Genomic DNA, 26,504 nt, shown 5'->3' with positions numbered 1-26,504 from the left:
CAGTCTCTCTCTCTCTCTCTTTTTCTTTTTATATATATTTTTTTCCGTCTTCTTCTTCTTCTTCTTCTTCTTCTTCTTCTTCTTCAGACCCTGTCATAGCACTAATGCCTTTCCAATACCACCAGCAGATGGAGACACTCCATTGCAACATTGGTTGTGAGCAGCAGTTTCTAAAAACAAATGCCTCATGGCGGATTTCCCATCCATCAATGGATGGTAAATTTTGTTTTTATCATTCACTGACCACAGAAACCAATGCATGGTCAAGCAACAGCAATGACACACCCTTGTGTATAGGCATGAGACCCTCATGTCATTTAACAGGATTCAGCACCACCCACAAGACAGCTACCTGTCATGTCATGTCAAACCTGCACAGGTGTGCTAGATTATTATTATTTAGTTTTATTTTATTTTTTTACACCAATCAGTGTGCAAACATGGTCATTAAAACGCTAAATGAATAGACGTTCATAAACCAGTCAGTGCAACTCATCATTTTGGTCTCCAATTCTCAAACTCAAATTCTCACCCACGGAGGATTAAATGAGAATCTTTCTTGTTTAACACTGGAATGGGGTGGTGCACTGTTCACTACCCGAAGATACTGCCACATCGGGTCAATGCATAGGGCGACAGAAGCAAGCTTCCAAATCAGCTCCCTTTCTCAAAAATCCATTTAATTTATGGTCCCCAGATAGGGAACGTATGTATCAGTATGTGCTCACAAGTCACCCAAGTGCAAGTATTCACACAAAAAAAAACGTGCCTCAGGATGCGATCTGTCGCAAGATCCTTTCTTTTTTTACACTTGATCTAAGCCAAAAGGCCTAGAGGGGATAACCGGGAAAGGGGTGGACCCAACCATGTCCCCTTCATGAGCACTCACATTACTCATAGGAATGGAAGGAAGGCTGGCAGCCAACCAGCCTCCCATACACTTTCTGGGTGGGTGGCAGTCAGCCACCCATACATACATACAGCACAGGCTAAACCCACATCATCACTTAAAAAAAGGACAGGCGACCATTGCACTCTGATGGAGCATTTAGCAATGCAATCCATAGCCTGGCTTTTGCCTGAACCCCCATCACTCCTCCTCTTGCATATAAGACAATATTTCAGATCTGCATATGAAAACAACACGCCTACCTTTGTTGCACATAGCTGCCTGCCTGTCTCTAGTTACCCCACTGGCTGTAGCTGCGTCCCTTCCGACATGGAATAACACCAACTGTAACGATAAACTGAAAATTAACAGTATAAACCTGCATCATTTTGGACTCTGGTATTTGCTGAATCCGGGTGACCTGACAATCGATGGTGGTGCCGCTGGTGATTCTGGCCTTCTTGGAATCTGTTGGGCCTATGTGTTAGCTCACACATCACTTGGGTATCCATGGTAACTACCACAACATGGTCATCTGCAGTTTACATCTAGCCCGTGGCATTGAATGGCATTTTAAAAGTGCTAAGGGTCCTGGTGCAATAATCCTCCCATGAGGATCAGCCTCAACGGCTTTGTAGATTGCACTCATGTCAGCAACTCCATATACATTTTTTTTTCTTCATGCTTCTTTCTTCATCCTTTTTTCTTTCTGTCATTCAGACTTTCATTCATTCGATCTCTCTCACTCACTTGCTTTAACTCATTTGTTCTCACTCACTCACTCACTCACTCAATCACTCACTCACTCATTCACTCTCACTCACTCTCACTCTCTCACTCACTCGCTCACTAAGTCAGTCTCTCTCTCTCTCTCTCTTTTTCTTTTTATATATATTTTTTTCCGTCTTCTTCTTCTTCTTCTTCTTCTTCTTCTTCAGACCCTGTCATAGCACTAATGCCTTTCCAATACCACCAGCAGATGGAGACACTCCATTGCAACATTGGTTGTGAGCAGCAGTTTCTAAAAACAAATGCCTCATGGCGGATTTCCCATCCATCAATGGATGGTAAATTTTGTTTTTATCATTCACTGACCACAGAAACCAATGCATGGTCAAGCAACAGCAATGACACACCCTTGTGTATAGGCATGAGACCCTCATGTCATTTAACAGGATTCAGCACCACCCACAAGACAGCTACCTGTCATGTCATGTCAAACCTGCACAGGTGTGCTAGATTATTATTATTTAGTTTTATTTTATTTTTTTACACCAATCAGTGTGCAAACATGGTCATTAAAACGCTAAATGAATAGACGTTCATAAACCAGTCAGTGCAACTCATCATTTTGGTCTCCAATTCTCAAACTCAAATTCTCACCCACGGAGGATTAAATGAGAATCTTTCTTGTTTAACACTGGAATGGGGTGGTGCACTGTTCACTACCCGAAGATACTGCCACATCGGGTCAATGCATAGGGCGACAGAAGCAAGCTTCCAAATCAGCTCCCTTTCTCAAAAATCCATTTAATTTATGGTCCCCAGATAGGGAACGTATGTATCAGTATGTGCTCACAAGTCACCCAAGTGCAAGTATTCACACAAAAAAAAACGTGCCTCAGGATGCGATCTGTCGCAAGATCCTTTCTTTTTTTACACTTGATCTAAGCCAAAAGGCCTAGAGGGGATAACCGGGAAAGGGGTGGACCCAACCATGTCCCCTTCATGAGCACTCACATTACTCATAGGAATGGAAGGAAGGCTGGCAGCCAACCAGCCTCCCATACACTTTCTGGGTGGGTGGCAGTCAGCCACCCATACATACATACAGCACAGGCTAAACCCACATCATCACTTAAAAAAAGGACAGGCGACCATTGCACTCTGATGGAGCATTTAGCAATGCAATCCATAGCCTGGCTTTTGCCTGAACCCCCATCACTCCTCCTCTTGCATATAAGACAATATTTCAGATCTGCATATGAAAACAACACGCCTACCTTTGTTGCACATAGCTGCCTGCCTGTCTCTAGTTACCCCACTGGCTGTAGCTGCGTCCCTTCCGACATGGAATAACACCAACTGTAACGATAAACTGAAAATGAACAGTATAAACCTGCATCATTTTGGACTCTGGTATTTGCTGAATCCGGGTGACCTGACAATCGATGGTGGTGCCGCTGGTGATTCTGGCCTTCTTGGAATCTGTTGGGCCTATGTGTTAGCTCACACATCACTTGGGTATCCATGGTAACTACCACAACATGGTCATCTGCAGTTTACATCTAGCCCGTGGCATTGAATGGCATTTTAAAAGTGCTAAGGGTCCTGGTGCAATAATCCTCCCATGAGGATCAGCCTCAACGGCTTTGTAGATTGCACTCATGTCAGCAACTCCATATACATTTTTTTTTCTTCATGCTTCTTTCTTCATCCTTTTTTCTTTCTGTCATTCAGACTTTCATTCATTCGATCTCTCTCACTCACTTGCTTTAACTCATTTGTTCTCACTCACTCACTCACTCACTCAATCACTCACTCACTCATTCACTCTCACTCACTCTCACTCTCTCACTCACTCGCTCACTAAGTCAGTCTCTCTCTCTCTTTTTCTTTTTATATATATTTTTTTCCGTCTTCTTCTTCTTCTTCTTCTTCTTCTTCTTCAGACCCTGTCATAGCACTAATGCCTTTCCAATACCACCAGCAGATGGAGACACTCCATTGCAACATTGGTTGTGAGCAGCAGTTTCTAAAAACAAATGCCTCATGGCGGATTTCCCATCCATCAATGGATGGTAAATTTTGTTTTTATCATTCACTGACCACAGAAACCAATGCATGGTCAAGCAACAGCAATGACACACCCTTGTGTATAGGCATGAGACCCTCATGTCATTTAACAGGATTCAGCACCACCCACAAGACAGCTACCTGTCATGTCATGTCAAACCTGCACAGGTGTGCTAGATTATTATTATTTAGTTTTATTTTATTTTTTTACACCAATCAGTGTGCAAACATGGTCATTAAAACGCTAAATGAATAGACGTTCATAAACCAGTCAGTGCAACTCATCATTTTGGTCTCCAATTCTCAAACTCAAATTCTCACCCACGGAGGATTAAATGAGAATCTTTCTTGTTTAACACTGGAATGGGGTGGTGCACTGTTCACTACCCGAAGATACTGCCACATCGGGTCAATGCATAGGGCGACAGAAGCAAGCTTCCAAATCAGCTCCCTTTCTCAAAAATCCATTTAATTTATGGTCCCCAGATAGGGAACGTATGTATCAGTATGTGCTCACAAGTCACCCAAGTGCAAGTATTCACACAAAAAAAAACGTGCCTCAGGATGCGATCTGTCGCAAGATCCTTTCTTTTTTTACACTTGATCTAAGCCAAAAGGCCTAGAGGGGATAACCGGGAAAGGGGTGGACCCAACCATGTCCCCTTCATGAGCACTCACATTACTCATAGGAATGGAAGGAAGGCTGGCAGCCAACCAGCCTCCCATACACTTTCTGGGTGGGTGGCAGTCAGCCACCCATACATACATACAGCACAGGCTAAACCCACATCATCACTTAAAAAAAGGACAGGCGACCATTGCACTCTGATGGAGCATTTAGCAATGCAATCCATAGCCTGGCTTTTGCCTGAACCCCCATCACTCCTCCTCTTGCATATAAGACAATATTTCAGATCTGCATATGAAAACAACACGCCTACCTTTGTTGCACATAGCTGCCTGCCTGTCTCTAGTTACCCCACTGGCTGTAGCTGCGTCCCTTCCGACATGGAATAACACCAACTGTAACGATAAACTGAAAATTAACAGTATAAACCTGCATCATTTTGGACTCTGGTATTTGCTGAATCCGGGTGACCTGACAATCGATGGTGGTGCCGCTGGTGATTCTGGCCTTCTTGGAATCTGTTGGGCCTATGTGTTAGCTCACACATCACTTGGGTATCCATGGTAACTACCACAACATGGTCATCTGCAGTTTACATCTAGCCCGTGGCATTGAATGGCATTTTAAAAGTGCTAAGGGTCCTGGTGCAATAATCCTCCCATGAGGATCAGCCTCAACGGCTTTGTAGATTGCACTCATGTCAGCAACTCCATATACATTTTTTTTTCTTCATGCTTCTTTCTTCATCCTTTTTTCTTTCTGTCATTCAGACTTTCATTCATTCGATCTCTCTCACTCACTTGCTTTAACTCATTTGTTCTCACTCACTCACTCACTCAATCACTCATTCACTCTCACTCACTCTCACTCTCTCACTCACTCGCTCACTAAGTCAGTCTCTCTCTCTCTCTCTCTTTTTCTTTTTATATATATTTTTTTCCGTCTTCTTCTTCTTCTTCTTCTTCTTCTTCAGATCCTGTCATAGCACTAATGCCTTTCCAATACCACCAGCAGATGGAGACACTCCATTGCAACATTGGTTGTGAGCAGCAGTTTCTAAAAACAAATGCCTCATGGCGGATTTCCCATCCATCAATGGATGGTAAATTTTGTTTTTATCATTCACTGACCACAGAAACCAATGCATGGTCAAGCAACAGCAATGACACACCCTTGTGTATAGGCATGAGACCCTCATGTCATTTAACAGGATTCAGCACCACCCACAAGACAGCTACCTGTCATGTCATGTCAAACCTGCACAGGTGTGCTAGATTATTATTATTTAGTTTTATTTTATTTTTTTACACCAATCAGTGTGCAAACATGGTCATTAAAACGCTAAATGAATAGACGTTCATAAACCAGTCAGTGCAACTCATCATTTTGGTCTCCAATTCTCAAACTCAAATTCTCACCCACGGAGGATTAAATGAGAATCTTTCTTGTTTAACACTGGAATGGGGTGGTGCACTGTTCACTACCCGAAGATACTGCCACATCGGGTCAATGCATAGGGCGACAGAAGCAAGCTTCCAAATCAGCTCCCTTTCTCAAAAATCCATTTAATTTATGGTCCCCAGATAGGGAACGTATGTATCAGTATGTGCTCACAAGTCACCCAAGTGCAAGTATTCACACAAAAAAAAACGTGCCTCAGGATGCGATCTGTCGCAAGATCCTTTCTTTTTTTACACTTGATCTAAGCCAAAAGGCCTAGAGGGGATAACCGGGAAAGGGGTGGACCCAACCATGTCCCCTTCATGAGCACTCACATTACTCATAGGAATGGAAGGAAGGCTGGCAGCCAACCAGCCTCCCATACACTTTCTGGGTGGGTGGCAGTCAGCCACCCATACATACATACAGCACAGGCTAAACCCACATCATCACTTAAAAAAAGGACAGGCGACCATTGCACTCTGATGGAGCATTTAGCAATGCAATCCATAGCCTGGCTTTTGCCTGAACCCCCATCACTCCTCCTCTTGCATATAAGACAATATTTCAGATCTGCATATGAAAACAACACGCCTACCTTTGTTGCACATAGCTGCCTGCCTGTCTCTAGTTACCCCACTGGCTGTAGCTGCGTCCCTTCCGACATGGAATAACACCAACTGTAACGATAAACTGAAAATTAACAGTATAAACCTGCATCATTTTGGACTCTGGTATTTGCTGAATCCGGGTGACCTGACAATCGATGGTGGTGCCGCTGGTGATTCTGGCCTTCTTGGAATCTGTTGGGCCTATGTGTTAGCTCACACATCACTTGGGTATCCATGGTAACTACCACAACATGGTCATCTGCAGTTTACATCTAGCCCGTGGCATTGAATGGCATTTTAAAAGTGCTAAGGGTCCTGGTGCAATAATCCTCCCATGAGGATCAGCCTCAACGGCTTTGTAGATTGCACTCATGTCAGCAACTCCATATACATTTTTTTTTCTTCATGCTTCTTTCTTCATCCTTTTTTCTTTCTGTCATTCAGACTTTCATTCATTCGATCTCTCTCACTCACTTGCTTTAACTCATTTGTTCTCACTCACTCACTCACTCAATCACTCACTCACTCATTCACTCTCACTCACTCTCACTCTCTCACTCACTCGCTCACTAAGTCAGTCTCTCTCTCTCTCTCTCTTTTTCTTTTTATATATATTTTTTTCCGTCTTCTTCTTCTTCTTCTTCTTCTTCAGACCCTGTCATAGCACTAATGCCTTTCCAATACCACCAGCAGATGGAGACACTCCATTGCAACATTGGTTGTGAGCAGCAGTTTCTAAAAACAAATGCCTCATGGCGGATTTCCCATCCATCAATGGATGGTAAATTTTGTTTTTATCATTCACTGACCACAGAAACCAATGCATGGTCAAGCAACAGCAATGACACACCCTTGTGTATAGGCATGAGACCCTCATGTCATTTAACAGGATTCAGCACCACCCACAAGACAGCTACCTGTCATGTCATGTCAAACCTGCACAGGTGTGCTAGATTATTATTATTTAGTTTTATTTTATTTTTTTACACCAATCAGTGTGCAAACATGGTCATTAAAACGCTAAATGAATAGACGTTCATAAACCAGTCAGTGCAACTCATCATTTTGGTCTCCAATTCTCAAACTCAAATTCTCACCCACGGAGGATTAAATGAGAATCTTTCTTGTTTAACACTGGAATGGGGTGGTGCACTGTTCACTACCCGAAGATACTGCCACATCGGGTCAATGCATAGGGCGACAGAAGCAAGCTTCCAAATCAGCTCCCTTTCTCAAAAATCCATTTAATTTATGGTCCCCAGATAGGGAACGTATGTATCAGTATGTGCTCACAAGTCACCCAAGTGCAAGTATTCACACAAAAAAAAACGTGCCTCAGGATGCGATCTGTCGCAAGATCCTTTCTTTTTTTACACTTGATCTAAGCCAAAAGGCCTAGAGGGGATAACCGGGAAAGGGGTGGACCCAACCATGTCCCCTTCATGAGCACTCACATTACTCATAGGAATGGAAGGAAGGCTGGCAGCCAACCAGCCTCCCATACACTTTCTGGGTGGGTGGCAGTCAGCCACCCATACATACATACAGCACAGGCTAAACCCACATCATCACTTAAAAAAAGGACAGGCGACCATTGCACTCTGATGGAGCATTTAGCAATGCAATCCATAGCCTGGCTTTTGCCTGAACCCCCATCACTCCTCCTCTTGCATATAAGACAATATTTCAGATCTGCATATGAAAACAACACGCCTACCTTTGTTGCACATAGCTGCCTGCCTGTCTCTAGTTACCCCACTGGCTGTAGCTGCGTCCCTTCCGACATGGAATAACACCAACTGTAACGATAAACTGAAAATTAACAGTATAAACCTGCATCATTTTGGACTCTGGTATTTGCTGAATCCGGGTGACCTGACAATCGATGGTGGTGCCGCTGGTGATTCTGGCCTTCTTGGAATCTGTTGGGCCTATGTGTTAGCTCACACATCACTTGGGTATCCATGGTAACTACCACAACATGGCCATCTGCAGTTTACATCTAGCCCGTGGCATTGAATGGCATTTTAAAAGTGCTAAGGGTCCTGGTGCAATAATCCTCCCATGAGGATCAGCCTCAACGGCTTTGTAGATTGCACTCATGTCAGCAACTCCATATACATTTTTTTTTCTTCATGCTTCTTTCTTCATCCTTTTTTCTTTCTGTCATTCAGACTTTCATTCATTCGATCTCTCTCACTCACTTGCTTTAACTCATTTGTTCTCACTCACTCACTCACTCAATCACTCACTCACTCATTCACTCTCACTCACTCTCACTCTCTCACTCACTCGCTCACTAAGTCAGTCTCTCTCTCTCTCTCTCTTTTTCTTTTTATATATATTTTTTTCCATCTTCTTCTTCTTCTTCTTCTTCTTCTTCAGACCCTGTCATAGCACTAATGCCTTTCCAATACCACCAGCAGATGGAGACACTCCATTGCAACATTGGTTGTGAGCAGCAGTTTCTAAAAACAAATGCCTCATGGCGGATTTCCCATCCATCAATGGATGGTAAATTTTGTTTTTATCATTCACTGACCACAGAAACCAATGCATGGTCAAGCAACAGCAATGACACACCCTTGTGTATAGGCATGAGACCCTCATGTCATTTAACAGGATTCAGCACCACCCACAAGACAGCTACCTGTCATGTCATGTCAAACCTGCACAGGTGTGCTAGATTATTATTATTTAGTTTTATTTTATTTTTTTACACCAATCAGTGTGCAAACATGGTCATTAAAACGCTAAATGAATAGACGTTCATAAACCAGTCAGTGCAACTCATCATTTTGGTCTCCAATTCTCAAACTCAAATTCTCACCCACGGAGGATTAAATGAGAATCTTTCTTGTTTAACACTGGAATGGGGTGGTGCACTGTTCACTACCCGAAGATACTGCCACATCGGGTCAATGCATAGGGCGACAGAAGCAAGCTTCCAAATCAGCTCCCTTTCTCAAAAATCCATTTAATTTATGGTCCCCAGATAGGGAACGTATGTATCAGTATGTGCTCACAAGTCACCCAAGTGCAAGTATTCACACAAAAAAAAACGTGCCTCAGGATGCGATCTGTCGCAAGATCCTTTCTTTTTTTACACTTGATCTAAGCCAAAAGGCCTAGAGGGGATAACCGGGAAAGGGGTGGACCCAACCATGTCCCCTTCATGAGCACTCACATTACTCATAGGAATGGAAGGAAGGCTGGCAGCCAACCAGCCTCCCATACACTTTCTGGGTGGGTGGCAGTCAGCCACCCATACATACATACAGCACAGGCTAAACCCACATCATCACTTAAAAAAAGGACAGGCGACCATTGCACTCTGATGGAGCATTTAGCAATGCAATCCATAGCCTGGCTTTTGCCTGAACCCCCATCACTCCTCCTCTTGCATATAAGACAATATTTCAGATCTGCATATGAAAACAACACGCCTACCTTTGTTGCACATAGCTGCCTGCCTGTCTCTAGTTACCCCACTGGCTGTAGCTGCGTCCCTTCCGACATGGAATAACACCAACTGTAACGATAAACTGAAAATTAACAGTATAAACCTGCATCATTTTGGACTCTGGTATTTGCTGAATCCGGGTGACCTGACAATCGATGGTGGTGCCGCTGGTGATTCTGGCCTTCTTGGAATCTGTTGGGCCTATGTGTTAGCTCACACATCACTTGGGTATCCATGGTAACTACCACAACATGGTCATCTGCAGTTTACATCTAGCCCGTGGCATTGAATGGCATTTTAAAAGTGCTAAGGGTCCTGGTGCAATAATCCTCCCATGAGGATCAGCCTCAACGGCTTTGTAGATTGCACTCATGTCAGCAACTCCATATACATTTTTTTTTCTTCATGCTTCTTTCTTCATCCTTTTTTCTTTCTGTCATTCAGACTTTCATTCATTCGATCTCTCTCACTCACTTGCTTTAACTCATTTGTTCTCACTCACTCACTCACTCACTCACTCAATCACTCACTCACTCATTCACTCTCACTCACTCTCACTCTCTCACTCACTCGCTCACTAAGTCAGTCTCTCTCTCTCTCTCTCTTTTTCTTTTTATATATATTTTTTTCCGTCTTCTTCTTCTTCTTCTTCTTCTTCTTCTTCTTCAGACCCTGTCATAGCACTAATGCCTTTCCAATACCACCAGCAGATGGAGACACTCCATTGCAACATTGGTTGTGAGCAGCAGTTTCTAAAAACAAATGCCTCATGGCGGATTTCCCATCCATCAATGGATGGTAAATTTTGTTTTTATCATTCACTGACCACAGAAACCAATGCATGGTCAAGCAACAGCAATGACACACCCTTGTGTATAGGCATGAGACCCTCATGTCATTTAACAGGATTCAGCACCACCCACAAGACAGCTACCTGTCATGTCATGTCAAACCTGCACAGGTGTGCTAGATTATTATTATTTAGTTTTATTTTATTTTTTTACACCAATCAGTGTGCAAACATGGTCATTAAAACGCTAAATGAATAGACGTTCATAAACCAGTCAGTGCAACTCATCATTTTGGTCTCCAATTCTCAAACTCAAATTCTCACCCACGGAGGATTAAATGAGAATCTTTCTTGTTTAACACTGGAATGGGGTGGTGCACTGTTCACTACCCGAAGATACTGCCACATCGGGTCAATGCATAGGGCGACAGAAGCAAGCTTCCAAATCAGCTCCCTTTCTCAAAAATCCATTTAATTTATGGTCCCCAGATAGGGAACGTATGTATCAGTATGTGCTCACAAGTCACCCAAGTGCAAGTATTCACACAAAAAAAAACGTGCCTCAGGATGCGATCTGTCGCAAGATCCTTTCTTTTTTTACACTTGATCTAAGCCAAAAGGCCTAGAGGGGATAACCGGGAAAGGGGTGGACCCAACCATGTCCCCTTCATGAGCACTCACATTACTCATAGGAATGGAAGGAAGGCTGGCAGCCAACCAGCCTCCCATACACTTTCTGGGTGGGTGGCAGTCAGCCACCCATACATACATACATACAGCACAGGCTAAACCCACATCATCACTTAAAAAAAGGACAGGCGACCATTGCACTCTGATGGAGCATTTAGCAATGCAATCCATAGCCTGGCTTTTGCCTGAACCCCCATCACTCCTCCTCTTGCATATAAGACAATATTTCAGATCTGCATATGAAAACAACACGCCTACCTTTGTTGCACATAGCTGCCTGCCTGTCTCTAGTTACCCCACTGGCTGTAGCTGCGTCCCTTCCGACATGGAATAACACCAACTGTAACGATAAACTGAAAATTAACAGTATAAACCTGCATCATTTTGGACTCTGGTATTTGCTGAATCCGGGTGACCTGACAATCGATGGTGGTGCCGCTGGTGATTCTGGCCTTCTTGGAATCTGTTGGGCCTATGTGTTAGCTCACACATCACTTGGGTATCCATGGTAACTACCACAACATGGTCATCTGCAGTTTACATCTAGCCCGTGGCATTGAATGGCATTTTAAAAGTGCTAAGGGTCCTGGTGCAATAATCCTCCCATGAGGATCAGCCTCAACGGCTTTGTAGATTGCACTCATGTCAGCAACTCCATATACATTTTTTTTTCTTCATGCTTCTTTCTTCATCCTTTTTTCTTTCTCTCATTCAGACTTTCATTCATTCGATCTCTCTCACTCACTTGCTTTAACTCATTTGTTCTCACTCACTCACTCACTCACTCAATCACTCACTCACTCATTCACTCTCACTCACTCTCACTCTCTCACTCACTCGCTCACTAAGTCAGTCTCTCTCTCTCTCTCTCTTTTTCTTTTTATATATATTTTTTTCCGTCTTCTTCTTCTTCTTCTTCTTCTTCTTCTTCTTCAGACCCTGTCATAGCACTAATGCCTTTCCAATACCACCAGCAGATGGAGACACTCCATTGCAACATTGGTTGTGAGCAGCAGTTTCTAAAAACAAATGCCTCATGGCGGATTTCCCATCCATCAATGGATGGTAAATTTTGTTTTTATCATTCACTGACCACAGAAACCAATGCATGGTCAAGCAACAGCAATGACACACCCTTGTGTATAGGCATGAGACCCTCATGTCATTTAACAGGATTCAGCACCACCCACAAGACAGCTACCTGTCATGTCATGTCAAACCTGCACAGGTGTGCTAGATTATTATTATTTAGTTTTATTTTATTTTTTTACACCAATCAGTGTGCAAACATGGTCATTAAAACGCTAAATGAATAGACGTTCATAAACCAGTCAGTGCAACTCATCATTTTGGTCTCCAATTCTCAAACTCAAATTCTCACCCACGGAGGATTAAATGAGAATCTTTCTTGTTTAACACTGGAATGGGGTGGTGCACTGTTCACTACCCGAAGATACTGCCACATCGGGTCAATGCATAGGGCGACAGAAGCAAGCTTCCAAATCAGCTCCCTTTCTCAAAAATCCATTTAATTTATGGTCCCCAGATAGGGAACGTATGTATCAGTATGTGCTCACAAGTCACCCAAGTGCAAGTATTCACACAAAAAAAAACGTGCCTCAGGATGCGATCTGTCGCAAGATCCTTTCTTTTTTTACACTTGATCTAAGCCAAAAGGCCTAGAGGGGATAACCGGGAAAGGGGTGGACCCAACCATGTCCCCTTCATGAGCACTCACATTACTCATAGGAATGGAAGGAAGGCTGGCAGCCAACCAGCCTCCCATACACTTTCTGGGTGGGTGGCAGTCAGCCACCCATACATACATACAGCACAGGCTAAACCCACATCATCACTTAAAAAAAGGACAGGCGACCATTGCACTCTGATGGAGCATTTAGCAATGCAATCCATAGCCTGGCTTTTGCCTGAACCCCCATCACTCCTCCTCTTGCATATAAGACAATATTTCAGATCTGCATATGAAAACAACACGCCTACCTTTGTTGCACATAGCTGCCTGCCTGTCTCTAGTTACCCCACTGGCTGTAGCTGCGTCCCTTCCGACATGGAATAACACCAACTGTAACGATAAACTGAAAATTAACAGTATAAACCTGCATCATTTTGGACTCTGGTATTTGCTGAATCCGGGTGACCTGACAATCGATGGTGGTGCCGCTGGTGATTCTGGCCTTCTTGGAATCTGTTGGGCCTATGTGTTAGCTCACACATCACTTGGGTATCCATGGTAACTACCACAACATGGTCATCTGCAGTTTACATCTAGCCCGTGGCATTGAATGGCATTTTAAAAGTGCTAAGGGTCCTGGTGCAATAATCCTCCCATGAGGATCAGCCTCAACGGCTTTGTAGATTGCACTCATGTCAGCAACTCCATATACATTTTTTTTTCTTCATGCTTCTTTCTTCATCCTTTTTTCTTTCTCTCATTCAGACTTTCATTCATTCGATCTCTCTCACTCACTTGCTTTAACTCATTTGTTCTCACTCACTCACTCACTCACTCAATCACTCACTCACTCATTCACTCTCACTCACTCTCACTCTCTCACTCACTCGCTCACTAAGTCAGTCTCTCTCTCTCTCTCTCTTTTTCTTTTTATATATATTTTTTTCCGTCTTCTTCTTCTTCTTCTTCTTCTTCTTCTTCTTCTTCTTCAGACCCTGTCATAGCACTAATGCCTTTCCAATACCACCAGCAGATGGAGACACTCCATTGCAACATTGGTTGTGAGCAGCAGTTTCTAAAAACAAATGCCTCATGGCGGATTTCCCATCCATCAATGGATGGTAAATTTTGTTTTTATCATTCACTGACCACAGAAACCAATGCATGGTCAAGCAACAGCAATGACACACCCTTGTGTATAGGCATGAGACCCTCATGTCATTTAACAGGATTCAGCACCACCCACAAGACAGCTACCTGTCATGTCATGTCAAACCTGCACAGGTGTGCTAGATTATTATTATTTAGTTTTATTTTATTTTTTTACACCAATCAGTGTGCAAACATGGTCATTAAAACGCTAAATGAATAGACGTTCATAAACCAGTCAGTGCAACTCATCATTTTGGTCTCCAATTCTCAAACTCAAATTCTCACCCATGGAGGATTAAATGAGAATCTTTCTTGTTTAACACTGGAATGGGGTGGTGCACTGTTCACTACCCGAAGATACTGCCACATCGGGTCAATGCATAGGGCGACAGAAGCAAGCTTCCAAATCAGCTCCCTTTCTCAAAAATCCATTTAATTTATGGTCCCCAGATAGGGAACGTATGTATCAGTATGTGCTCACAAGTCACCCAAGTGCAAGTATTCACACAAAAAAAAACGTGCCTCAGGATGCGATCTGTCGCAAGATCCTTTCTTTTTTTACACTTGATCTAAGCCAAAAGGCCTAGAGGGGATAACCGGGAAAGGGGTGGACCCAACCATGTCCCCTTCATGAGCACTCACATTACTCATAGGAATGGAAGGAAGGCTGGCAGCCAACCAGCCTCCCATACACTTTCTGGGTGGGTGGCAGTCAGCCACCCATACATACATACAGCACAGGCTAAACCCACATCATCACTTAAAAAAAGGACAGGCGACCATTGCACTCTGATGGAGCATTTAGCAATGCAATCCATAGCCTGGCTTTTGCCTGAACCCCCATCACTCCTCCTCTTGCATATAAGACAATATTTCAGATCTGCATATGAAAACAACACGCCTACCTTTGTTGCACATAGCTGCCTGCCTGTCTCTAGTTACCCCACTGGCTGTAGCTGCGTCCCTTCCGACATGGAATAACACCAACTGTAACGATAAACTGAAAATTAACAGTATAAACCTGCATCATTTTGGACTCTGGTATTTGCTGAATCCGGGTGACCTGACAATCGATGGTGGTGCCGCTGGTGATTCTGGCCTTCTTGGAATCTGTTGGGCCTATGTGTTAGCTCACACATCACTTGGGTATCCATGGTAACTACCACAACATGGTCATCTGCAGTTTACATCTAGCCCGTGGCATTGAATGGCATTTTAAAAGTGCTAAGGGTCCTGGTGCAATAATCCTCCCATGAGGATCAGCCTCAACGGCTTTGTAGATTGCACTCATGTCAGCAACTCCATATACATTTTTTTTTCTTCATGCTTCTTTCTTCATCCTTTTTTCTTTCTCTCATTCAGACTTTCATTCATTCGATCTCTCTCACTCACTTGCTTTAACTCATTTGTTCTCACTCACTCACTCACTCACTCAATCACTCACTCACTCATTCACTCTCACTCACTCTCACTCTCTCACTCACTCGCTCACTAAGTCAGTCTCTCTCTCTCTCTCTCTTTTTCTTTTTATATATATTTTTTTCCGTCTTCTTCTTCTTCTTCTTCTTCTTCTTCTTCTTCTTCTTCAGACCCTGTCATAGCACTAATGCCTTTCCAATACCACCAGCAGATGGAGACACTCCATTGCAACATTGGTTGTGAGCAGCAGTTTCTAAAAACAAATGCCTCATGGCGGATTTCCCATCCATCAATGGATGGTAAATTTTGTTTTTATCATTCACTGACCACAGAAACCAATGCATGGTCAAGCAACAGCAATGACACACCCTTGTGTATAGGCATGAGACCCTCATGTCATTTAACAGGATTCAGCACCACCCACAAGACAGCTACCTGTCATGTCATGTCAAACCTGCACAGGTGTGCTAGATTATTATTATTTAGTTTTATTTTATTTTTTTACACCAATCAGTGTGCAAACATGGTCATTAAAACGCTAAATGAATAGACGTTCATAAACCAGTCAGTGCAACTCATCATTTTGGTCTCCAATTCTCAAACTCAAATTCTCACCCACGGAGGATTAAATGAGAATCTTTCTTGTTTAACACTGGAATGGGGTGGTGCACTGTTCACTACCCGAAGATACTGCCACATCGGGTCAATGCATAGGGCGACAGAAGCAAGCTTCCAAATCAGCTCCCTTTCTCAAAAATCCATTTAATTTATGGTCCCCAGATAGGGAACGTATGTATCAGTATGTGCTCACAAGTCACCCAAGTGCAAGTATTCACACAAAAAAAAACGTGCCTCAGGATGCGATCTGTCGCAAGATCCTTTCTTTTTTTACACTTGATCTAAGCCAAAAGGCCTAGAGGGGATAACCGGGAAAGGGGTGGACCCAACCATGTCCCCTTCATGAGCACTCACATTACTCATAGGAATGGAAGGAAGGCTGGCAGCCAACCAGCCTCCCATACACTTTCTGGGTGGGTGGCAGTCAGCCACCCATACATACATACAGCACAGGCTAAACCCACATCATCACTTAAAAAAAGGACAGGCGACCATTGCACTCTGATGGAGCATTTAGCAATGCAATCCATAGCCTGGCTTTTGCCTGAACCCCCATCACTCCTCCTCTTGCATATAAGACAATATTTCAGATCTGCATATGAAAACAACACGCCTACCTTTGTTGCACATAGCTGCCTGCCTGTCTCTAGTTACCCCACTGGCTGTAGCTGCGTCCCTTCCGACATGGAATAACACCAACTGTAACGATAAACTGAAAATTAACAGTATAAACCTGCATCATTTTGGACTCTGGTATTTGCTGAATCCGGGTGACCTGACAATCGATGGTGGTGCCGCTGGTGATTCTGGCCTTCTTGGAATCTGTTGGGCCTATGTGTTAGCTCACACATCACTTGGGTATCCATGGTAACTACCACAACATGGTCATCTGCAGTTTACATCTAGCCCGTGGCATTGAATGGCATTTTAAAAGTGCTAAGGGTCCTGGTGCAATAATCCTCCCATGAGGATCAGCCTCAACGGCTTTGTAGATTGCACTCATGTCAGCAACTCCATATACATTTTTTTTTCTTCATGCTTCTTTCTTCATCCTTTTTTCTTTCTGTCATTCAGACTTTCATTCATTCGATCTCTCTCACTCACTTGCTTTAACTCATTTGTTCTCACTCACTCACTCACTCACTCAATCACTCACTCACTCATTCACTCTCACTCACTCTCACTCTCTCACTCACTCGCTCACTAAGTCAGTCTCTCTCTCTCTCTCTCTTTTTCTTTTTATATATATTTTTTTCCGTCTTCTTCTTCTTCTTCTTCTTCTTCTTCTTCTTCTTCTTCAGACCCTGTCATAGCACTAATGCCTTTCCAATACCACCAGCAGATGGAGACACTCCATTGCAACATTGGTTGTGAGCAGCAGTTTCTAAAAACAAATGCCTCATGGCGGATTTCCCATCCATCAATGGATGGTAAATTTTGTTTTTATCATTCACTGACCACAGAAACCAATGCATGGTCAAGCAACAGCAATGACACACCCTTGTGTATAGGCATGAGACCCTCATGTCATTTAACAGGATTCAGCACCACCCACAAGACAGCTACCTGTCATGTCATGTCAAACCTGCACAGGTGTGCTAGATTATTATTATTTAGTTTTATTTTATTTTTTTACACCAATCAGTGTGCAAACATGGTCATTAAAACGCTAAATGAATAGACGTTCATAAACCAGTCAGTGCAACTCATCATTTTGGTCTCCAATTCTCAAACTCAAATTCTCACCCACGGAGGATTAAATGAGAATCTTTCTTGTTTAACACTGGAATGGGGTGGTGCACTGTTCACTACCCGAAGATACTGCCACATCGGGTCAATGCATAGGGCGACAGAAGCAAGCTTCCAAATCAGCTCCCTTTCTCAAAAATCCATTTAATTTATGGTCCCCAGATAGGGAACGTATGTATCAGTATGTGCTCACAAGTCACCCAAGTGCAAGTATTCACACAAAAAAAAACGTGCCTCAGGATGCGATCTGTCGCAAGATCCTTTCTTTTTTTACACTTGATCTAAGCCAAAAAGGCCTAGAGGGGATAACCGGGAAAGGGGTGGACCCAACCATGTCCCCTTCATGAGCACTCACATTACTCATAGGAATGGAAGGAAGGCTGGCAGCCAACCAGCCTCCCATACACTTTCTGGGTGGGTGGCAGTCAGCCACCCATACATACATACAGCACAGGCTAAACCCACATCATCACTTAAAAAAAGGACAGGCGACCATTGCACTCTGATGGAGCATTTAGCAATGCAATCCATAGCCTGGCTTTTGCCTGAACCCCCATCACTCCTCCTCTTGCATATAAGACAATATTTCAGATCTGCATATGAAAACAACACGCCTACCTTTGTTGCACATAGCTGCCTGCCTGTCTCTAGTTACCCCACTGGCTGTAGCTGCGTCCCTTCCGACATGGAATAACACCAACTGTAACGATAAACTGAAAATTAACAGTATAAACCTGCATCATTTTGGACTCTGGTATTTGCTGAATCCGGGTGACCTGACAATCGATGGTGGTGCCGCTGGTGATTCTGGCCTTCTTGGAATCTGTTGGGCCTATGTGTTAGCTCACACATCACTTGGGTATCCATGGTAACTACCACAACATGGTCATCTGCAGTTTACATCTAGCCCGTGGCATTGAATGGCATTTTAAAAGTGCTAAGGGTCCTGGTGCAATAATCCTCCCATGAGGATCAGCCTCAACGGCTTTGTAGATTGCACTCATGTCAGCAACTCCATATACATTTTTTTTTCTTCATGCTTCTTTCTTCATCCTTTTTTCTTTCTGTCATTCAGACTTTCATTCATTCGATCTCTCTCACTCACTTGCTTTAACTCATTTGTTCTCACTCACTCACTCACTCACTCACTCAATCACTCACTCACTCATTCACTCTCACTCACTCTCACTCTCTCACTCACTCGCTCACTAAGTCAGTCTCTCTCTCTCTCTCTCTTTTTCTTTTTATATATATTTTTTTCCGTCTTCTTCTTCTTCTTCTTCTTCTTCTTCTTCAGACCCTGTCATAGCACTAATGCCTTTCCAATACCACCAGCAGATGGAGACACTCCATTGCAACATTGGTTGTGAGCAGCAGTTTCTAAAAACAAATGCCTCATGGCGGATTTCCCATCCATCAATGGATGGTAAATTTTGTTTTTATCATTCACTGACCACAGAAACCAATGCATGGTCAAGCAACAGCAATGACACACCCTTGTGTATAGGCATGAGACCCTCATGTCATTTAACAGGATTCAGCACCACCCACAAGACAGCTACCTGTCATGTCATGTCAAACCTGCACAGGTGTGCTAGATTATTATTATTTAGTTTTATTTTATTTTTTTACACCAATCAGTGTGCAAACATGGTCATTAAAACGCTAACTGAATAGACGTTCATAAACCAGTCAGCGCAACTCATCATTTTGGTCTCCAATTCTCAAACTCAAATTCTCACCCACGGAGGATTAAATGAGAATCTTTCTTGTTTAACACTGGAATGGGGTGGTGCACTGTTCACTACCCGAAGATACTGCCACATCGGGTCAATGCATAGGGCGACAGAAGCAAGCTTCCAAATCAGCTCCCTTTCTCAAAAATCCATTTAATTTATGGTCCCCAGATAGGGAACGTATGTATCAGTATGTGCTCACAAGTCACCCAAGTGCAAGTATTCACACAAAAAAAAACGTGCCTCAGGATGCGATCTGTCGCAAGATCCTTTCTTTTTTTACACTTGATCTAAGCCAAAAGGCCTAGAGGGGATAACCGGGAAAGGGGTGGACCCAACCATGTCCCCTTCATGAGCACTCACATTACTCATAGGAATGGAAGGAAGGCTGGCAGCCAACCAGCCTCCCATACACTTTCTGGGTGGGTGGCAGTCAGCCACCCATACATACATACAGCACAGGCTAAACCCACATCATCACTTAAAAAAAGGACAGGCGACCATTGCACTCTGATGGAGCATTTAGCAATGCAATCCATAGCCTGGCTTTTGCCTGAACCCCCATCACTCCTCCTCTTGCATATAAGACAATATTTCAGATCTGCATATGAAAACAACACGCCTACCTTTGTTGCACATAGCTGCCTGCCTGTCTCTAGTTACCCCACTGGCTGTAGCTGCATCCCTTCCGACATGGAATAACACCAACTGTAACGATAAACTGAAAATTAACAGTATAAACCTGCATCATTTTGGACTCTGGTATTTGCTGAATCCGGGTGACCTGACAATCGATGGTGGTGCCGCTGGTGATTCTGGCCTTCTTGGAATCTGTTGGGCCTATGTGTTAGCTCACACATCACTTGGGTATCCATGGTAACTACCACAACATGGTCATCTGCAGTTTACATCTAGCCCGTGGCATTGAATGGCATTTTAAAAGTGCTAAGGGTCCTGGTGCAATAATCCTCCCATGAGGATCAGCCTCAACGGCTTTGTAGATTGCACTCATGTCAGCAACTCCATATACATTTTTTTTTCTTCATGCTTCTTTCTTCATCCTTTTTTCTTTCTGTCATTCAGACTTTCATTCATTCGATCTCTCTCACTCACTTGCTTTAACTCATTTGTTCTCACTCACTCACTCACTCACTCAATCACTCACTCACTCATTCACTCTCACTCACTCTCACTCTCTCACTCACTCGCTCACTAAGTCAGTCTCTCTCTCTCTTTCTCTTTTTCTTTTTATATATATTTTTTTCCGTCTTCTTCTTCTTCTTCTTCTTCTTCTTCTTCTTCTTCAGACCCTGTCATAGCACTAATGCCTTTCCAATACCACCAGCAGATGGAGACACTCCATTGCAACATTGGTTGTGAGCAGCAGTTTCTAAAAACAAATGCCTCATGGCGGATTTCCCATCCATCAATGGATGGTAAATTTTGTTTTTATCATTCACTGACCACAGAAACCAATGCATGGTCAAGCAACAGCAATGACACACCCTTGTGTATAGGCATGAGACCCTCATGTCATTTAACAGGATTCAGCACCACCCACAAGACAGCTACCTGTCATGTCATGTCAAACCTGCACAGGTGTGCTAGATTATTATTATTTAGTTTTATTTTATTTTTTTACACCAATCAGTGTGCAAACATGGTCATTAAAACGCTAAATGAATAGACGTTCATAAACCAGTCAGTGCAACTCATCATTTTGGTCTCCAATTCTCAAACTCAAATTCTCACCCACGGAGGATTAAATGAGAATCTTTCTTGTTTAACACTGGAATGGGGTGGTGCACTGTTCACTACCCGAAGATACTGCCACATCGGGTCAATGCATAGGGCGACAGAAGCAAGCTTCCAAATCAGCTCCCTTTCTCAAAAATCCATTTAATTTATGGTCCCCAGATAGGGAACGTATGTATCAGTATGTGCTCACAAGTCACCCAAGTGCAAGTATTCACACAAAAAAAAACGTGCCTCAGGATGCGATCTGTCGCAAGATCCTTTCTTTTTTTACACTTGATCTAAGCCAAAAGGCCTAGAGGGGATAACCGGGAAAGGGGTGGACCCAACCATGTCCCCTTCATGAGCACTCACATTACTCATAGGAATGGAAGGAAGGCTGGCAGCCAACCAGCCTCCCATACACTTTCTGGGTGGGTGGCAGTCAGCCACCCATACATACATACAGCACAGGCTAAACCCACATCATCACTTAAAAAAAGGACAGGCGACCATTGCACTCTGATGGAGCATTTAGCAATGCAATCCATAGCCTGGCTTTTGCCTGAACCCCCATCACTCCTCCTCTTGCATATAAGACAATATTTCAGATCTGCATATGAAAACAACACGCCTACCTTTGTTGCACATAGCTGCCTGCCTGTCTCTAGTTACCCCACTGGCTGTAGCTGCGTCCCTTCCGACATGGAATAACACCAACTGTAACGATAAACTGAAAATTAACAGTATAAACCTGCATCATTTTGGACTCTGGTATTTGCTGAATCCGGGTGACCTGACAATCGATGGTGGTGCCGCTGGTGATTCTGGCCTTCTTGGAATCTGTTGGGCCTATGTGTTAGCTCACACATCACTTGGGTATCCATGGTAACTACCACAACATGGTCATCTGCAGTTTACATCTAGCCCGTGGCATTGAATGGCATTTTAAAAGTGCTAAGGGTCCTGGTGCAATAATCCTCCCATGAGGATCAGCCTCAACGGCTTTGTAGATTGCACTCATGTCAGCAACTCCATATACATTTTTTTTTCTTCATGCTTCTTTCTTCATCCTTTTTTCTTTCTGTCATTCAGACTTTCATTCATTCGATCTCTCTCACTCACTTGCTTTAACTCATTTGTTCTCACTCACTCACTCACTCACTCAATCACTCACTCACTCATTCACTCTCACTCACTCTCACTCTCTCACTCACTCGCTCACTAAGTCAGTCTCTCTCTCTCTCTCTCTTTTTCTTTTTATATATATTTTTTTCCGTCTTCTTCTTCTTCTTCTTCTTCAGACCCTGTCATAGCACTAATGCCTTTCCAATACCACCAGCAGATGGAGACACTCCATTGCAACATTGGTTGTGAGCAGCAGTTTCTAAAAACAAATGCCTCATGGCGGATTTCCCATCCATCAATGGATGGTAAATTTTGTTTTTATCATTCACTGACCACAGAAACCAATGCATGGTCAAGCAACAGCAATGACACACCCTTGTGTATAGGCATGAGACCCTCATGTCATTTAACAGGATTCAGCACCACCCACAAGACAGCTACCTGTCATGTCATGTCAAACCTGCACAGGTGTGCTAGATTATTATTATTTAGTTTTATTTTATTTTTTTACACCAATCAGTGTGCAAACATGGTCATTAAAACGCTAAATGAATAGACGTTCATAAACCAGTCAGTGCAACTCATCATTTTGGTCTCCAATTCTCAAACTCAAATTCTCACCCACGGAGGATTAAATGAGAATCTTTCTTGTTTAACACTGGAATGGGGTGGTGCACTGTTCACTACCCGAAGATACTGCCACATCGGGTCAATGCATAGGGCGACAGAAGCAAGCTTCCAAATCAGCTCCCTTTCTCAAAAATCCATTTAATTTATGGTCCCCAGATAGGGAACGTATGTATCAGTATGTGCTCACAAGTCACCCAAGTGCAAGTATTCACACAAAAAAAAACGTGCCTCAGGATGCGATCTGTCGCAAGATCCTTTCTTTTTTTACACTTGATCTAAGCCAAAAGGCCTAGAGGGGATAACCGGGAAAGGGGTGGACCCAACCATGTCCCCTTCATGAGCACTCACATTACTCATAGGAATGGAAGGAAGGCTGGCAGCCAACCAGCCTCCCATACACTTTCTGGGTGGGTGGCAGTCAGCCACCCATACATACATACAGCACAGGCTAAACCCACATCATCACTTAAAAAAAGGACAGGCGACCATTGCACTCTGATGGAGCATTTAGCAATGCAATCCATAGCCTGGCTTTTGCCTGAACCCCCATCACTCCTCCTCTTGCATATAAGACAATATTTCAGATCTGCATATGAAAACAACACGCCTACCTTTGTTGCACATAGCTGCCTGCCTGTCTCTAGTTACCCCACTGGCTGTAGCTGCGTCCCTTCCGACATGGAATAACACCAACTGTAACGATAAACTGAAAATTAACAGTATAAACCTGCATCATTTTGGACTCTGGTATTTGCTGAATCCGGGTGACCTGACAATCGATGGTGGTGCCGCTGGTGATTCTGGCCTTCTTGGAATCTGTTGGGCCTATGTGTTAGCTCACACATCACTTGGGTATCCATGGTAACTACCACAACATGGTCATCTGCAGTTTACATCTAGCCCGTGGCATTGAATGGCATTTTAAAAGTGCTAAGGGTCCTGGTGCAATAATCCTCCCATGAGGATCAGCCTCAACGGCTTTGTAGATTGCACTCATGTCAGCAACTCCATATACATTTTTTTTTCTTCATGCTTCTTTCTTCATCCTTTTTTCTTTCTGTCATTCAGACTTTCATTCATTCGATCTCTCTCACTCACTTGCTTTAACTCATTTGTTCTCACTCACTCACTCACTCAATCACTCACTCACTCATTCACTCTCACTCACTCTCACTCTCTCACTCACTCGCTCACTAAGTCAGTCTCTCTCTCTCTCTCTCTTTTTCTTTTTATATATATTTTTTTCCGTCTTCTTCTTCTTCTTCTTCTTCTTCTTCTTCTTCAGACCCTGTCATAGCACTAATGCCTTTCCAATACCACCAGCAGATGGAGACACTCCATTGCAACATTGGTTGTGAGCAGCAGTTTCTAAAAACAAATGCCTCATGGCGGATTTCCCATCCATCAATGGATGGTAAATTTTGTTTTTATCATTCACTGACCACAGAAACCAATGCATGGTCAAGCAACAGCAATGACACACCCTTGTGTATAGGCATGAGACCCTCATGTCATTTAACAGGATTCAGCACCACCCACAAGACAGCTACCTGTCATGTCATGTCAAACCTGCACAGGTGTGCTAGATTATTATTATTTAGTTTTATTTTATTTTTTTACACCAATCAGTGTGCAAACATGGTCATTAAAACGCTAAATGAATAGACGTTCATAAACCAGTCAGTGCAACTCATCATTTTGGTCTCCAATTCTCAAACTCAAATTCTCACCCACGGAGGATTAAATGAGAATCTTTCTTGTTTAACACTGGAATGGGGTGGTGCACTGTTCACTACCCGAAGATACTGCCACATCGGGTCAATGCATAGGGCGACAGAAGCAAGCTTCCAAATCAGCTCCCTTTCTCAAAAATCCATTTAATTTATGGTCCCCAGATAGGGAACGTATGTATCAGTATGTGCTCACAAGTCACCCAAGTGCAAGTATTCACACAAAAAAAAACGTGCCTCAGGATGCGATCTGTCGCAAGATCCTTTCTTTTTTTACACTTGATCTAAGCCAAAAGGCCTAGAGGGGATAACCGGGAAAGGGGTGGACCCAACCATGTCCCCTTCATGAGCACTCACATTACTCATAGGAATGGAAGGAAGGCTGGCAGCCAACCAGCCTCCCATACACTTTCTGGGTGGGTGGCAGTCAGCCACCCATACATACATACAGCACAGGCTAAACCCACATCATCACTTAAAAAAAGGACAGGCGACCATTGCACTCTGATGGAGCATTTAGCAATGCAATCCATAGCCTGGCTTTTGCCTGAACCCCCATCACTCCTCCTCTTGCATATAAGACAATATTTCAGATCTGCATATGAAAACAACACGCCTACCTTTGTTGCACATAGCTGCCTGCCTGTCTCTAGTTACCCCACTGGCTGTAGCTGCGTCCCTTCCGACATGGAATAACACCAACTGTAACGATAAACTGAAAATTAACAGTATAAACCTGCATCATTTTGGACTCTGGTATTTGCTGAATCCGGGTGACCTGACAATCGATGGTGGTGCCGCTGGTGATTCTGGCCTTCTTGGAATCTGTTGGGCCTATGTGTTAGCTCACACATCACTTGGGTATCCATGGTAACTACCACAACATGGTCATCTGCAGTTTACATCTAGCCCGTGGCATTGAATGGCATTTTAAAAGTGCTAAGGGTCCTGGTGCAATAATCCTCCCATGAGGATCAGCCTCAACGGCTTTGTAGATTGCACTCATGTCAGCAACTCCATATACATTTTTTTTTCTTCATGCTTCTTTCTTCATCCTTTTTTCTTTCTGTCATTCAGACTTTCATTCATTCGATCTCTCTCACTCACTTGCTTTAACTCATTTGTTCTCACTCACTCACTCACTCACTCAATCACTCACTCACTCATTCACTCTCACTCACTCTCACTCTCTCACTCACTCGCTCACTAAGTCAGTCTCTCTCTCTCTCTCTCTTTTTCTTTTTATATATATTTTTTTCCGTCTTCTTCTTCTTCTTCTTCTTCTTCTTCTTCAGACCCTGTCATAGCACTAATGCCTTTCCAATACCACCAGCAGATGGAGACACTCCATTGCAACATTGGTTGTGAGCAGCAGTTTCTAAAAACAAATGCCTCATGGCGGATTTCCCATCCATCAATGGATGGTAAATTTTGTTTTTATCATTCACTGACCACAGAAACCAATGCATGGTCAAGCAACAGCAATGACACACCCTTGTGTATAGGCATGAGACCCTCATGTCATTTAACAGGATTCAGCACCACCCACAAGACAGCTACCTGTCATGTCATGTCAAACCTGCACAGGTGTGCTAGATTATTATTATT

General features: G+C 43.3%; 15 pseudogenes; all 15 read right to left on the bottom strand.

The window, feature by feature from the left end:
- Positions 1-577: 577 nt before the first annotated feature.
- Positions 578-841, bottom strand: LOC130286822 (U2 spliceosomal RNA; annotated as a pseudogene).
- Positions 842-2,317: 1,476 nt separating this feature from the next.
- LOC130286821 (U2 spliceosomal RNA) lies at positions 2,318-2,581 on the bottom strand (annotated as a pseudogene).
- A 1,470-nt stretch (positions 2,582-4,051) lies between these two features.
- LOC130286819 (U2 spliceosomal RNA) lies at positions 4,052-4,315 on the bottom strand (annotated as a pseudogene).
- Positions 4,316-5,776: 1,461 nt separating this feature from the next.
- Positions 5,777-6,040, bottom strand: LOC130286818 (U2 spliceosomal RNA; annotated as a pseudogene).
- A 1,466-nt stretch (positions 6,041-7,506) lies between these two features.
- Positions 7,507-7,770, bottom strand: LOC130286817 (U2 spliceosomal RNA; annotated as a pseudogene).
- Positions 7,771-9,239: 1,469 nt separating this feature from the next.
- Positions 9,240-9,503, bottom strand: LOC130286816 (U2 spliceosomal RNA; annotated as a pseudogene).
- Positions 9,504-10,986: 1,483 nt separating this feature from the next.
- LOC130286815 (U2 spliceosomal RNA) lies at positions 10,987-11,250 on the bottom strand (annotated as a pseudogene).
- A 1,483-nt stretch (positions 11,251-12,733) lies between these two features.
- Positions 12,734-12,997, bottom strand: LOC130286814 (U2 spliceosomal RNA; annotated as a pseudogene).
- Positions 12,998-14,482: 1,485 nt separating this feature from the next.
- On the bottom strand, positions 14,483-14,746 carry LOC130286813 (U2 spliceosomal RNA; annotated as a pseudogene).
- Positions 14,747-16,231: 1,485 nt separating this feature from the next.
- LOC130286812 (U2 spliceosomal RNA) lies at positions 16,232-16,495 on the bottom strand (annotated as a pseudogene).
- A 1,485-nt stretch (positions 16,496-17,980) lies between these two features.
- Positions 17,981-18,245, bottom strand: LOC130289667 (U2 spliceosomal RNA; annotated as a pseudogene).
- A 1,480-nt stretch (positions 18,246-19,725) lies between these two features.
- LOC130286811 (U2 spliceosomal RNA) lies at positions 19,726-19,989 on the bottom strand (annotated as a pseudogene).
- A 1,482-nt stretch (positions 19,990-21,471) lies between these two features.
- LOC130286810 (U2 spliceosomal RNA) lies at positions 21,472-21,735 on the bottom strand (annotated as a pseudogene).
- A 1,467-nt stretch (positions 21,736-23,202) lies between these two features.
- LOC130286808 (U2 spliceosomal RNA) lies at positions 23,203-23,466 on the bottom strand (annotated as a pseudogene).
- Positions 23,467-24,941: 1,475 nt separating this feature from the next.
- Positions 24,942-25,205, bottom strand: LOC130286807 (U2 spliceosomal RNA; annotated as a pseudogene).
- Between the last annotated feature and the right edge of the window lie 1,299 nt (positions 25,206-26,504).

The sequence above is a fragment of the Hyla sarda genome, chromosome 8 (assembly GCF_029499605.1).
Source record: "Hyla sarda isolate aHylSar1 chromosome 8, aHylSar1.hap1, whole genome shotgun sequence".
In the NCBI taxonomy this organism is placed as follows: domain Eukaryota; kingdom Metazoa; phylum Chordata; class Amphibia; order Anura; family Hylidae; genus Hyla; species Hyla sarda.
This window is presented reverse-complemented; position numbering and strand designations above follow the sequence as displayed.